Source organism: Nyctereutes procyonoides, unplaced genomic scaffold (assembly GCF_905146905.1).
Source record: "Nyctereutes procyonoides isolate TBG_1078 unplaced genomic scaffold, NYPRO_anot_genome, whole genome shotgun sequence".
Classification (NCBI taxonomy): Eukaryota; Metazoa; Chordata; class Mammalia; order Carnivora; family Canidae; genus Nyctereutes; species Nyctereutes procyonoides.
In genome coordinates this window covers 36,307,073-36,320,807 of record NW_026575030.1, presented here as the reverse complement: position 1 = coordinate 36,320,807, position 13,735 = coordinate 36,307,073, and the positions used below count along the sequence as shown (strand labels likewise).

General features: G+C 43.5%; 1 long non-coding RNA gene across 1 annotated transcript; it reads left to right on the top strand.

The window, feature by feature from the left end:
• The first annotated feature begins 869 nt into the window (after nucleotides 1-869).
• Nucleotides 870-5,755, top strand: LOC129503932 (uncharacterized). The gene is made up of 3 exons (XR_008663261.1): nucleotides 870-1,106; nucleotides 2,036-2,143; nucleotides 4,587-5,755. It is a non-coding gene; the product is annotated as an uncharacterized LOC129503932 (long non-coding RNA).
• Nucleotides 5,756-13,735: the final 7,980 nt, after the last annotated feature.

The following is a 13,735-nucleotide window of genomic DNA, read 5'->3' as shown; positions in this document are numbered from 1 at the left end:
GAGCCCTTCTCCTTCATTCTGTAGCATCTTTCTTCCAGTACCTCCAGCCAGTACATGGAAAAAATCAGAAATCTTGATGCACACACTAAACAGGTGGATATTTCCAGTTGCAGCTCTGTGGTCCTCTCTGGTTGGGCACAGTTAATAGACTCGATCAGGCCTTATTTCCAGTTCGGGCCAAACAACACCCCCATCAGCTCCATTGTCAAAAATTCACCCATGGTCCTCACCTCAAAGAGACTATTCATATTAGGCTCCCCCCTGATACTCTGGCCTACAAAAAAACAAAAACAACAAACAAACAAACAAACAAACACAAGAGAGCCTTTTACAGCTAATTTATTCTTCTCTGGTTTCTTTTTCCCGGACTTTTATTTCATCAAAAACTTCTTCAGTACTCCGTGATTTCTGAATTGTGTCACATAAATCCAAGCTTTCTGTTTCTTTCATCCCAGATTGCCCTGCCTTGCCCACCACCCCCAACATTCACCACATTTGCACTTTGCCCTGGTTTCCCGGGCTGTCATAAATAAAAGCATAAAACACAAGCGTCAGACAGCTCGGTGATATGCTACTGGCCCAGAAGAGAGGAGGTGATTGCTCTTAATTCTCACACAGAAATTGGTGGGACGGGGGTGGGGGTGGGGTGGGGGTCTCCACCCTGACTCTCTGAAAGCTCAGTGGAAAGATGAGCAGCAGGCTCAGCTCTCCGCTGTCACCACCTGGAGCAAAGGACAGGAGGCGGTCGGTCTACCTCTCCCTATGTGGGGTTGATTCCATGTGCAACAAGATCTTCCGGTTCTCACAGGTTGGCTCCCAAGCTGAAGTAGGGGTTCTTTGCTCTGTTCACCCTTTGGTAGATGCTGCCCTTCACTCTCCACTGGGGAGCTGGTCTTCTGATTCTCGTCCAGTCTTTGACCACCATTTGAAGAGCTTCCATTCGTGTAGCACTTCTAATTTTACAGAACTTGGCAACAGATTATTTGATCCTGACAACAAGTCAGTGGAGCAGTTAGCGGGATATTGCTGCTCTCGCTTTACAGATTAAGAGACTGTGGCTATGTGACCTGTACCAGGTCACCAACCTCTAAATGGCAAAGTGACCTGTAAGTGGGACCCCAGCACAGGAAGTCTGGTTATGAATGCAGTTTGCTTTCTGCTCCTGGCCTTTTCTTCTTACTCTTTTTTCTCTTTCTCTTTTTCCTTTCCCTCTTTCTTTTTTCATCTTCTCTATGCCCTCTAACTCAGTTCTCTACTATTCATCTTCTTCTCTATCGTGATTATTTCTGCCATTTTCCTAGACCTGAGTTTCTTTCTTTCTTTTTTTTTTTTTTTAAAGATTTTACTTATTTATTCATGAGAGACACATAAAGAGAGGCAGAGACATAGGCAGAGGGCTTCCCACAGGGAGCTTGATGTGGAACTCAATCCCAGGATCCTGGGATCTCGCCCTGAGCCGAAGGCAGATGCTCAACCACTGAGCCACCCAGGTGTCCCTAGACCTGAGTTTCTATACTGTATGATATATATATTTACATATAGATGTGTCTATATATGTATATATATTTACATGTAAATATATATAAATATATATAACATATATAAAAATATATAAAGCTCAGTGGAAAGATGAGCAGCAGGCTCAGCTCTCTGCTGTTGCCACCTGACCTGGAGCAAAGGACAGGAGACAGTCGGTCTACCTCTCCCTATGTGGGGTTGATTCCATGTGCAACAAGTTCTGGTTCTCACAGATTGGCTCCCAAGCTGAAGTAGGGGTTCTATTTACATGTAAATATATATATATATATATATATATATATATATATATATATATATAGAGAGAGAGAGAGAGAGAGAGAGAGAGAGAGAGAGAGAAAAGGAGAGAGAGTAACTAATGATCTGACACTTGGTTGGTAGTCAGGAGACATTTTCTTTCTCTTTTTCAATAGTGTGGACACATGGCTGAGAGTGCACACTTTGCCCCCCATTCACCTGTGTCATCATTATCATAGAGCTGTTGGGTTTGATTTAACAGGAGACCCTGGCTGTGCATCTGTGACTATGAGCCGTGGCCAAATGAGAAGAGCCTCATAGATGCGGCTGGAGTGATTAATAGCAGCCTGTCTCCAGAGCTCTGAGAGCGGTGAGTGAGACGCATCGCCCTGATTCCACTTCTAATTCTGCATTGTCATGGGCGTCTGTTTGGCCAAGTGGAGGCCCTGTGTCCACAGCACAGCATCTGGTGCAAGCCCTGGATTTCCTGGGTCACCAAGACAGATTCTCCGAGTGGAAGAGAAAAACATACGGGGTAGTGGTATTTATCCAGAGAAGGGTGTGCACGCAGGGTGCACGTCCAGCCCGACTTGCATCCCCGGCTGATCTCCTCGCTGGACAGAGCGTGAGCCACACAGGGCGCGGGAGAGCCATGCCTGTGCAGGTTTTGCCCCCCATTCCTGCAGTGCCATTATCTTGTGCTTTCCCAGTGAGAGAAATTCATCATTGGGACAGCAGGCCTGTGCGTGGGAGAGCCCGAGATAGGACTCGTCTTCAGACGTTCCAGTTACTGACCTTTAGCCATCTTCTGCGAATGAGCTAGTGTTATTTTGCAAAGCCGGGTACTTACCTGCTTCTCTCCTGCAGATCTCTAACTGCCCCATCATAAGGAGGCTTAGACAGAAAAAAATCTTGGGCTGTGTCATCATTACCGACTGAAATTAGGATTTTCTTCCCCCACTTACACGTCCTGAACATTGTTGTCAGGCTGGAAATAAATCTCGAGGCAGAGCATCCCCTGATTCCATTCAAGGGGGACACAACAGTGACTGTCTCATTCTTTCCCGAGCCAGTTGCCAGTTTCTTACACACGATTTCCGGGGCTGCGACGGGCCAGGAAGCAGGAAGCTGGGGTCCCCGTCTGCTGGGCCAGTGTCCCTGATCTCAGCCTCCCTCTGCAGTTGGAGAAAACCCACGGTTCCTATTTGAAATTGGATAGCTGGATGATGTTTTTCTTGGCTCCAACTCTAAAGGCTGGTGCCCAGAGCCAATCCTTGGCAAGAGTGACAAGTATGAAGTTTGTTTTTCCCTCAGACACTCCCAGCATCCTTCTTCCTCCTCTTTGCTCCTGTTCCTTTCCAAGTGCCCAGGACTTTGTTCCTGTTGTACCTCATCCACATGTGGAGTCTGAAAGGATCTGAGGCACAGTTTCTGCATGTGCAGAGCAGTGCCTCATGACTTCAAAGTGTGGGCAAGTCTCCCACATTGTTAACTTGCGTGTTCTGGCTCAGCAGCTCTTGAGTGGGCTCGGAGGTTCTGCACGTCTAACAAGCTCCCCATGACGCCGACAGGGCTGGTCCGTGGACCACACTCTGAGTACGCGTGGGAATAAACCTCCAGTCTTCCTCCCGTGTTTCTTCCTTACCCTGACACGACGATCACACTGACAATGCTTCTGACACCAGTTGTGTGGGTTTTCCCCACACCACTAAGCAGTTCTGCGATGCCAGCTGGTGTCCTACAGTTTAGCTCAATTCTGATGCTGTCTACCTGAAGATGGTGTCGTGTCCCCCAGGCTAGGAGCTCAGGCCCACAAGACTGTCCCCTCTCCCCACTTGAGATGCCAATCACAAGTAGTGGGTTTCCGGGTTAGCCACAAGTTCTGTCCAACTTGACTACAGACTGGAGATTCCCATGACCTCCTCCCCTTCGGATTCAACACTCTGCTAGAACAGCTCACAGAACTCAAGGAAACACTTACTTAAGTTTTCCAGTTTATTAAAGGATTGCTAAAGGATATGAATGAACAGCCAGATGAAGAGATACAGAAGGTGAAGTCTGGGAACTTCTGGAGTGCAGGAGTTTCTGTCTCTGGGAAGCTGGGAGTGTATCACCCTCCTGGTACATAGATGTGTTCACCCACTTGGAAGATCTCCGAACCCCACGCTTTTGGGTTTTTATGGAGGCTTCATTACATAGACATGATCAGTTATTAACCCCATTTCCAGCCATCCCCCTTTCTGAAGAATGGAGGATGGGGCTGAAAATCCCAAGCTTCTAATCACACCTTGATCTCTGCCGACCAACCCCCATCCAGGAGCCCACCCAGAGTCACCTCACTAGAACAAGAGATGCTCCTCATGCTCTTGTTACTAAGGGATTTATAAGGGTTTTGGGAGCTCCTGTCAGGAACTTTGGGCAGATATATAAATTTCTTATAATTCTACAAGGAGCAAAGTCTTAAACCAACCCTAAGAGAAGAGAACAGGAATGGAAAAGTTTTCTCCTTTCCTTTCTGGTTTAGGGAAGTGTGTGTGTGTGTGTGTGTGTGTGTGTGTGTGTGTGCATGCAGTTCTCGTATTTCCTGGTCATTAGGTAAATCTTTGTGTTCTCTTTAGATCCTGTACAGTAATTGGTTTGCTTGATCAGAATTTTAAAATTAATTGCTCAGGTCGGTTCTCATTGATTTATACCCACGATGAATTTTTACCTTCAGAAATTTTTCTCAGAATACCCTGATCTCTGCTTTTGGTAAACATCAATCAAATTTAAATTAAGTTCCTTACAAATTTTGTTTCTCCTGTGTGTTCTAGGGGCAGGAGCGGGTAGGGAGCAGTCCAGAGATGGGGCCAGAGAAGATGGCCCAGCTGATGTCTACGTCTTACCCACCACTGTGAGTCAACACGTCCAGTGAACTGCCAGGGAAATGATTTGCCTGAGAAACAAAAGAGCCTGAAGATGGGAACTCATTTTAGAGGGCAGAACCCAGCCAATAAGCCAGACCCAGAACCAGAACCTTAATTCTCAGTAATACAGATGAGTCCTCATCCCAGCCTTTTACTGACTCAGTATTCAGGTCATTGGAGAGAGAAGACTGTGAGCAAACATAAAAAGCTGTTTTCATGAATTATTCTCTAAGAGATCAACTTGCTTAGGGACCCCTTCCCAGAATGGAATGCATAAAGGAGGAAGTCAACCTCAGGATCTCGAGGGGATCCCTGCCGTCCTAGCAGGGGTACCCCGGAGGTGGGGCAGTGCCTGCAGCGGGTGGTGGAAGTGCCCGCAGAGGTAGTGGCAATGCCTGTGCGGGTTAGGAGTACCCTGCCTGGAGCCCAGGAGAGCAGCAAGGGCAGGAGAGAGGGGAACAGAGTGGAGACGACACAATGGACTCATTGGGGAGATGAGCGATTTTAGTCTTGATCATATGGGAGAAACTCTCTGGAACCTTCCAAGAATATTGGGAGAAGTGCTGGTGAACAGGGATTTGGCTGGAGGCCAAGGCTCTGCCCAACAGGAACAAAAGTCCAAGGGCCACTAACCAAATTTATTCAAAACCCCACATGTTTCTGCCTCCACTGTGCCATCTATAAAACCAGAACCTAAGACATGATGAGTGGTTGGGGTCTACACTCATGCTTTTTTCAGAGCAGCTCTGTTATTGTCTGTTCTTTTTTTACGGGGCATTCTGGTATGATTTCATTTGAAAAGGGAGTTCCTAAGCTCAAATCCCTGAACAGGGTGCTTTCCAAGGGCCCAGCCAGCATTAGGACCCTACAGCTCTTCGTCTATGAATAAGAAAGGAACAGTGGATGCTGTGATGAGGACTTCTGTGGAGCCAAGGCCAGGCCAGGGGAGGTTGTGGTCAGAAGAGATTCCCCAGAGTCTGAGCCATTCTTAGCTTAATGGCTCTACGTGTTGACAAAGTCAAATTCCCTGTAGGTCCTGAAGCCATCCAGGACAGTTGTGGCAGTGTTTAGGGCTGGGGGAAGATCCTAGGGACAGGAGCTGAAATCCCTGGAGAAAATGAGGGTGGGCAAAGCCCCAGACCTCATAGGCTATTTTTTTTTATTTTTATTTTTTTTAATAAATTAATTTTTATTGGTGTTCAATTTACCAACATACAGAATAACACCCAGTGCTCATCCCGTCAAGTGTCCCTCTCCGTGCCCGTCACCCATTCACCCCCACCCCCCGCCCTCCTCCCCTTCCACCACCCCTAGTTCATTTCCCAGAGTTAGGAGTCTTTATGTTCTGTGTCCCTTTCTGATATCTCCCACACATTTCTTCTCCCTTCCCTTATATTCCCCTTCACTATTATTCATATTCCCCAAATGAATGAGAACATACACTGTTTGTCCTTCTCCGATTGACTTACTTCACTCAGCATAATACCCTCCAGTTCCATCCACGTTGAAGCAAATGGTGGGTATTTGTCATTTCTAATGGCTGAGGAATATTCCATTGCATACATAAACCACATCTTCTTTATCCATTCATCTTTCGATGGACACCGAGGCTCCTTCCACAGTTTGGCTATTGTGGACATGGCTGCTAGAAACATCGGGGTGCAGGTGTCCCGGCGTTTCATTGCATCTGAATCTTTGGGGTAAATCCCTAACACTGCAATTGCTGGGTCGTAGGGCAGATCTATTTTTAATTCTTTGAGGAACCTCCACACAGTTTTCCAGAGTGGCTGCACCAGTTCACATTCCCACCAACAGTGTAAGAGGGTTCCCTTTTCTCCACATCCTCTCCAACATTTGTTGTTTCCTGCCTTGTTAATTTTCCCCATTCTCACTGGTGTGAGGTGGTATCTCATTGTGGTTTTGATTTGTATTTCCCTGATGGCAAGTGATGCAGAGCATTTTCTCATGTGCATGTTGGCCATGTCTCTGTCCTCCTCTGTGAGATTTCTCTTCATGTCTTTTGCCCATTTCATGATTGGATTGTTTGTTTCTTTGGTGTTGAGTTTAATAAGTTCTTTATAGATTTTGGAAACTAGCCCTTTATCTGATATGTTATTTGCAAATATCTTCTCCCATTCTGTAGGTTGTCTTTGAGTTTTGTTGACTGTATCCTTTGCTGTGCAAAAGCTTCTTATCTTGATGAAGTCCCAATAGTTCATTTTTGCTTTTGTTTCTTTTGCTTTTGTGGATGTATCTTGCAAGAAGTTACTGTGGCCAAGTTCAAAAAGGGTGTTGCCTGTGTTCTCCTCTAGGATTTTGATGGAGTCTTGTGTCACATTTAAATCTTTCATCCATTTTGAGTTTATCTTTGTGTATGGTGCAAGAGAGTGGTCTAGTTTCATTCTTCTGCATGTGGATGACCAGTTTTCCCAGCACCATTTATTGAAGAGACTGTCTTTCTTCCAGTGGATCGTCTTTCCTCCTTTGTCGAATATTAGTTGACCATAAAGTTCAGGGTCCATTTCTGGGTTCTCTATTCTGTTCCATTGGTCTATGTGTCTGTTTTTGTGCCAGTACCACACTGTCTTGATGACCACAGCTTTGTAGTACAACCTGAAATCTGGCATTGTGATGCCCCCAGATATGGTTTTCCTTTTTAAAATTCCTCTGGCTATTCGGGGTCTTTTCTGATTCCACACAAATCTTAAAATAATTTGTTCTAAGTCTCTGAAGAAAGTCCATGGTATTTTGATAGGGATTGCATTGAACGTGTAAATTGCCCTGGGTAACATTGACATTTTCACAATATTAATTCTGCCAATCCATGAGCATGGAATATTTTTCCATCTCTTTGTGTCTTCCTCAATTTCTTTCAGAAGTGTTCTATAGTTTTTAGGGTATAGATCCTTTACCTCTTTGGTTAGGTTTATTCCTAGGTATCTTATGCTTTTGGGTGCAATTGTAAATGGGATTGACTCCTTAATTTCTCTTTCTTCAGTCTCATTGTTAGTGTATAGAAATGCCATTGATTTCTGGGCATTGATTTTGTATCCTGCCACGCTACCAAATTGCTGTATGAGTTCTAGCAATCTTGGGGTGGAGGCTTTTGGGTTTTCTATGTAGAGTATCATGTCATCGGCGAAGAGGGAGAGTTTGACTTCTTCTTTGTCATAGGCTATTTTAAACCAAGAATTAAAAAGCTCTTGTTAGGATGGGGGGAGAGGGTAATAGGGTGAGGGGCATAAAGGAGGGCACGTGATGTAATGAGCTTTGGGTGTTATATACAACAGATGAATCACTGAATGCTACCTTTGAGATTAATAATACACTATATATTAATTAATTGAATTAAAAAAAAACAAAGCTCTTGCTCACATTCTTAACTTTGCAGTGTTCAAATTCAGGCCTCATTGCCAGCTGGCCTCAGAAGCTCTGAATGTCCCCAGGGAAGGAGACCATTTCTAAATTAACAAGGATCCAAATCAGAGAACTTATTCCACCATGATTGAAATGTCCCGAGTAATAGGATTTTGGATAAATTAGTTATTCATCATGGAAGAGGTATTATAGATAAATACCATACCTCATTGCTATTCCAAGCTGTCCACCAGTCATCTCCTTTAAGGAGAAAAATAGAAGAATTAACGTGGTTCTGAGCAGTGATCTGCCTAATGATTTCAAGGTTTTTATCTGGAGAGGATTTCAATAAACTAAAAGAAGTGGAAGCCAAAAAAAAAAAAAACAGAAAACAAAAAACAAAAAAAGTGTGTGAAGGGCTTGTATAATTGCTGAGAGGTTGGTTCTCTAGGGCTAGAAATCAACGAAAAGGGTGAATGTTATGGAAAGATTTTTAAGTAGTTATTCAGGAGAAACTAAATAGAAAATCAATCAGGAAAATAAAAAATTCATAAATCCAATTGCTTCTAATTGGCTCTGAACATAGTGAAGAATTCAAAATGTTTGCCTATGAACAGCTCTGTCTCTTGAAATTATGATTCTTATCACAGGAAAGAGCATTTGGGTTACTTTTTTTTTCCCCCATCAAAGAAAATTCATGAAGGCCAAAGCAATCTTGCAAATGGCTCAAGATGAAAAACTCTTCATTATGGCTATTTATGGAGAAGTTTCTACTACAGATTTACTCGAGCTAGGATGAATATATTTTCATTTCAAGTCTTTAAATGTTTATGAAGCCCCTACTATGTACACAGGACTGAGTTGGGCCCTGTGGGAGATGCACAAACCGATGAGCTGGGATTCCTGAGAATTTACAATTTCAAAGAGGAAACAGATGAACACCCAATTAACTTTAGGACCAGTATTAAGGCAACAAGGGTGTAATAATGGAAATATCACCCCACAGTATGGTGAGAGAGAGGGGCACAAATGGTTTCTGACAAAGGAGATCTACAAAGGTTTCTTAAAAGAGACAAAATAAGAATTGAGAAGGTACTTTGCACAGAACACTTTGAACAAACGTCCAGTGGAAATGTGAGCTAGGCTAGCGGACCACAGAGTGTTTTACCATAACTTGGTACAAGGTAAAGTTCTGAAGAATATGGTATTTATATTTAGCACTGTATTCTCTCCCTCTCCATCTCAAACTTTGGTGGGCAGCCATAAATTGTATCCTTTCTCTCATTTCTCATTTCTTGGGTGAAAATTTCCCAATTAACATATACACTCTTAAATGTTACTGACTTAATAAGTTACTCCTCCCGAGGAGTATTTGCTTTTTAAAACAATTTTAATTTTTTATTATGTATTTGTTGAAAGCGTAGAAGAACTCAAGATATGGAAGTATTCGTGATTTAAACAGCAAGAATGACTTTAAGAAGATTCTGGTCCCCTTTTTCTTATCGTGAGCATTTTCAACATTCCAAAGTTTGCTCAGTGTTTGTTTTTAAAATGAGAGCATGGGGAAAGAATCACATTCTCTTCCAAGGTATTATTTTTCCTCTGGTGGAGGAATTTCAGGCATCTGGGTGAAAATGGTATTTTCAGGTGGGAAGATTTACGTAAGATGGCCTCTCTGGGGGTTACCTTAGTATTGTGGTATAAGCACATGTTTTCCAGACAGAAACTCCTGCGTTTCAATTCCAGCTATGCCTCTTGGAATGTTGAGTCTGGGGCAGGCTCGTTCCTCAGAGACTGGACTTCTACCTGGGCAAACTGGGAGTGATCTCTGGCCATTATCAAGTCCAGAGTGGGATACAACATCCCTGCAAATCACAGTAGCAAAGTCATCCCTATACAGGTAGAGCAGAATGAGGGGCCAAGGGAGCCCCCAGAAGAGGGGGCTGCAAGTGTAGGCCTCGGGGACCTCAGAAGAGCTCCTGTAGCCCTCTCCCACTGTCTTCCTGGGGCAAGTGTCTGTCCTAGCCTTCCTGTCCTAGCCAGTGTCTCCTAGCTGGGCTAGTCATCTTTCAGATCTCAGAGGAACGTTATTTCTTCCAGGAGGCTTTCTCTCATCTTCCAGACTCAGTCTCTTCTCACTCCTATGACAACTTCTAATTTACTGACATTTAGTGTCTACATTCCTTGTTTGACTGGAAGATTCATGAGCCTAAGTATCAGATCAGTATGGTTTACCTAACGCCTGGCCCACGGTAGATGGCCTTAAGTATTCTTTGGTGAATTAAGAAAGGAAAGGGCAAAGGAAAGAAGGAAGGAAGGAGGGAGGGAAGGAAGGAAGGAAGGAAGGAAGGAAGGAAGGAAGGAAGGAAGGAAGGATCCTCTTAAAATTCATTCTATTAAAATCAAACCATCTAGAGGACTAGAGGAGAGTGTGTTCAGGCAGCCACTGAGGAAGAGTTAGGAGTAACTCCTATTAATATGCTATGATCTTTCTGAGAGAACAAAAGGCAGCACTGGGGCCCACTCATTCTTACATATGTCAGCTTTGCTTTCAGTGCTATTCTTGCTAATGTTTAAATGCCAACCTCATGACCCTGGGGCCTCGTGAACTGCACATGATAAATTCCCATGAACTGACACTCTTCTACTGCTCAGCAGAGAACTTCATAATGTCTTTTACCTGCTTTGTAAACTGGACCTCCTTTTAAGTACAGTCGATGAATATTTTAAAAGAGTCTTTGAAGAAAATATAATAGGGCATTCCATCAGAAAACATTCTGCATCTGCTTGCAATTCAAAATATTTTATGGGGTGTAGGAATGGAAAATTTGGATTATTTCTTTCGTTCTTTATATTTTTTTTAATTTTGATTTATTTATGATAGTCACAGAGAGAGAGAGAGAGAGGCAGAGACACAGGCAGAGGGAGAAGCAGGCTCCATGCACCGGGAGCCCGACGTGGGATTTGATCCTGGGTCTCCAGGATCGTGCCCTGGGCCAAAGGCAGGCGCTAAACCGCTGCACCACCCAGGGATCCATATTTCTTTCGTTCTTATCTTGACTTCAGATAGAATTCTGATGATGAGAGTTATGTTAGAGAGAGGTTCGGGTGCCGTGATAAGAGCTTAGTATTCAATTCAATGCAAGGAACATCTATTAAGTACTTCTTGGGTTGAGTGTTCAAAATAATACCAAGTGTCAGACACTGCACTAATAATTAAAATGTTTCATGCAGTTATGATGTCAGAAAATGAATTATCTCATTTAATCCTATTGGCTCTATAGTTGGTACTATACTACTGTTATCCCAACTTTATAGATGAAGATAAAGGCACAGATTAAAAAGAAAAACAAAAAAAATTAAAAAATAAAAATAAAAACAAATATATATATATATATATATATATATATATATATATATATATAGACACACACACAAACACACACACACACACATCACATGCCCAGGGATACATAAACACTCAGTGGTGAGGCCAGGAATCCAACAGGGGCAGTTAATGCCTCCATCTGTGTTCTTCACCACTATGGAAAGGGCCGGGAGTGGGGAGGGGGCATGAATGAGAAGCATTGAGGAAGAAAGATTTCACTCTACCCTTCAAGATTCTTTTGACGGGTCTAAGAATTAAGTTGGCATGAGACAAATTAATGAGAGAAAATAAAATGTAACTGCATATGTACAGGGTCCATGAGAATATGAAGCCCACAGATAGGCAACTGAGGCTTATATGCCATCCAGAGCTAAAGAGAAGGGAGGAGGAGTTTAGAACTTCGAAGAGAAGGAAGTCTACTCATAAGAAGATGAAAAAGAGTAAATGTTTGGCAAATAGATCCTTGCTGGGACACTGAGAAGCAATGAAATATAGAGAGGACTTGCCAGGTCCCTCCCTGTCTACCATCCCTAGTTCATAGCATAACGCAGGTCTCTATGGTGATAGCTCCCTCCCTGGAGCAGGTCCTCTATCTAAATTCTTTTCGGTGGCTAGGGGGAATGTCAATGGCTCTTCCTGAGCCTTCTGTTTCCTAAAAACTATCTGCATGCCAAGCAGATACATTTTGGGGTAGCAAATTTTGCTCCTTTACAGAGGGCAGAGATATTATGAGGAGACACAATCTCAATCATTGAGAGGCTTCCATCCATCAAGATGCCTCATAACAAAAACCTAGGTTCCATCTTTTTTTTTTTTTTTAACACTTCTTTGTTAAAATCTTCCTTCTGGAGTTAGAGAGAAGTCTGCTTTGCAGTGTACCTGCCATCCACACAGTGGCCTCTGTCCACCCGATCCTGCCACAGTGCCCATGGCTGATCAGAATGCAACTGCAAAGGAAGGGAACCACTTTCTAGACAGAGAAAAGAGCCTCCGGGAAATCCCTGGTGTAGAATTTTCCAGGAACTGAGAAAAGAGTGATAAGTAGAGAAAGAGAGAGGCAGGCAGAAAGACAGAAAAACCAGAGGTGAGCAGGGCTGGACTGAAATGTGTTGTCTAGCCCCGCAGTCCAATACTTGGCACCGTCTAACACTTTGTTCTTTAAATATTTACTCAACATTTGTTTACATGAGAAGCTGAGCACTGGCTGGGAAAAGGGCAGAAGAGGCTGTGCTCATTGCTCCCCTGTCACAATTTAGCTATGACCCCAAACATCACATCCGATTCAGCTAAACAGAGGTTTTATGGTAACTAGGATCTTCTTACTTCATGTTGTCCCTCTCAGCCAAACTCAGATCTCATTCTAGCCATCATCTGTTATTCCTCTAGCATACTCCTCGGGGGTCTTATCCTCTCCCGACCACCCCAGAGGGTCACAATTCCCCCTAATCAGCTCCTGTCCAAGTATCCTAAGCTTTCCAAAAGCATGTAGTAATCTCTGAGAGGAGATATTTCTCTGGTAACAATTTGGTGCCTGGTTATATTTTGTTGTCTCTTAGAGACAATTCCAGTGGAATTCTTCCAAGCCTGTCCTTGTTTCTGAGATGAGGATAGATAGATTGGAGTGTCAAGTTCATGATCCCATGGGCATTGGTCCTAAGGGTATGGGGAATATGGGAGCATTTTAAATGCAGTGAAGTGGCTTGTGTTCCAAGGAGACTACCCTGGAGACAGTGGACAGAATCCTGTACACACTGTTCTTGGTGGGTCTGGAGAACTGAGGCTGGAGATGGCTGGAGGGGTCCAGGTGAGCACCTCTCAATCTCAAGTCTGCCCACATCCCCCACTCTTTCTTTTTCTTTTCTTAATAGTAGTTATTGTTGTCATTGTGATCACCTTCATTATCATGGCCCAGTACAAAATAAAGATGCAGAGTCCCTTGTTTAAAAGTTATTAAGAATTTTAAGACAAAGATAGCAAACTGGGGGATTTTCTGAGCCCAGGGCTATGAGACTGTGTAGGTCACACTTCTGTGAACCTGGCTATGCTACTAGACACATCTCCTCTGTCTTCGTATTTTCTACAATTCAGCTACTTCCTGTTTCAACATCTTCTTCGACTCTTTACTGATTATACTGTTTTTTTCTGTCTTATAGTTCCTACTTGCTGTCTTCTTTTACCTCATTTGGCTGTCTGTCCTGCTGCTGACTGATGATTTTCTCTGAATACCTGGTAGATACTGTCTAGTAGAGATTGTATTTGTTGGGAAGAGACCCATCACTAGTTAATCTCAAGGTCATAGGCTTACCTTGAC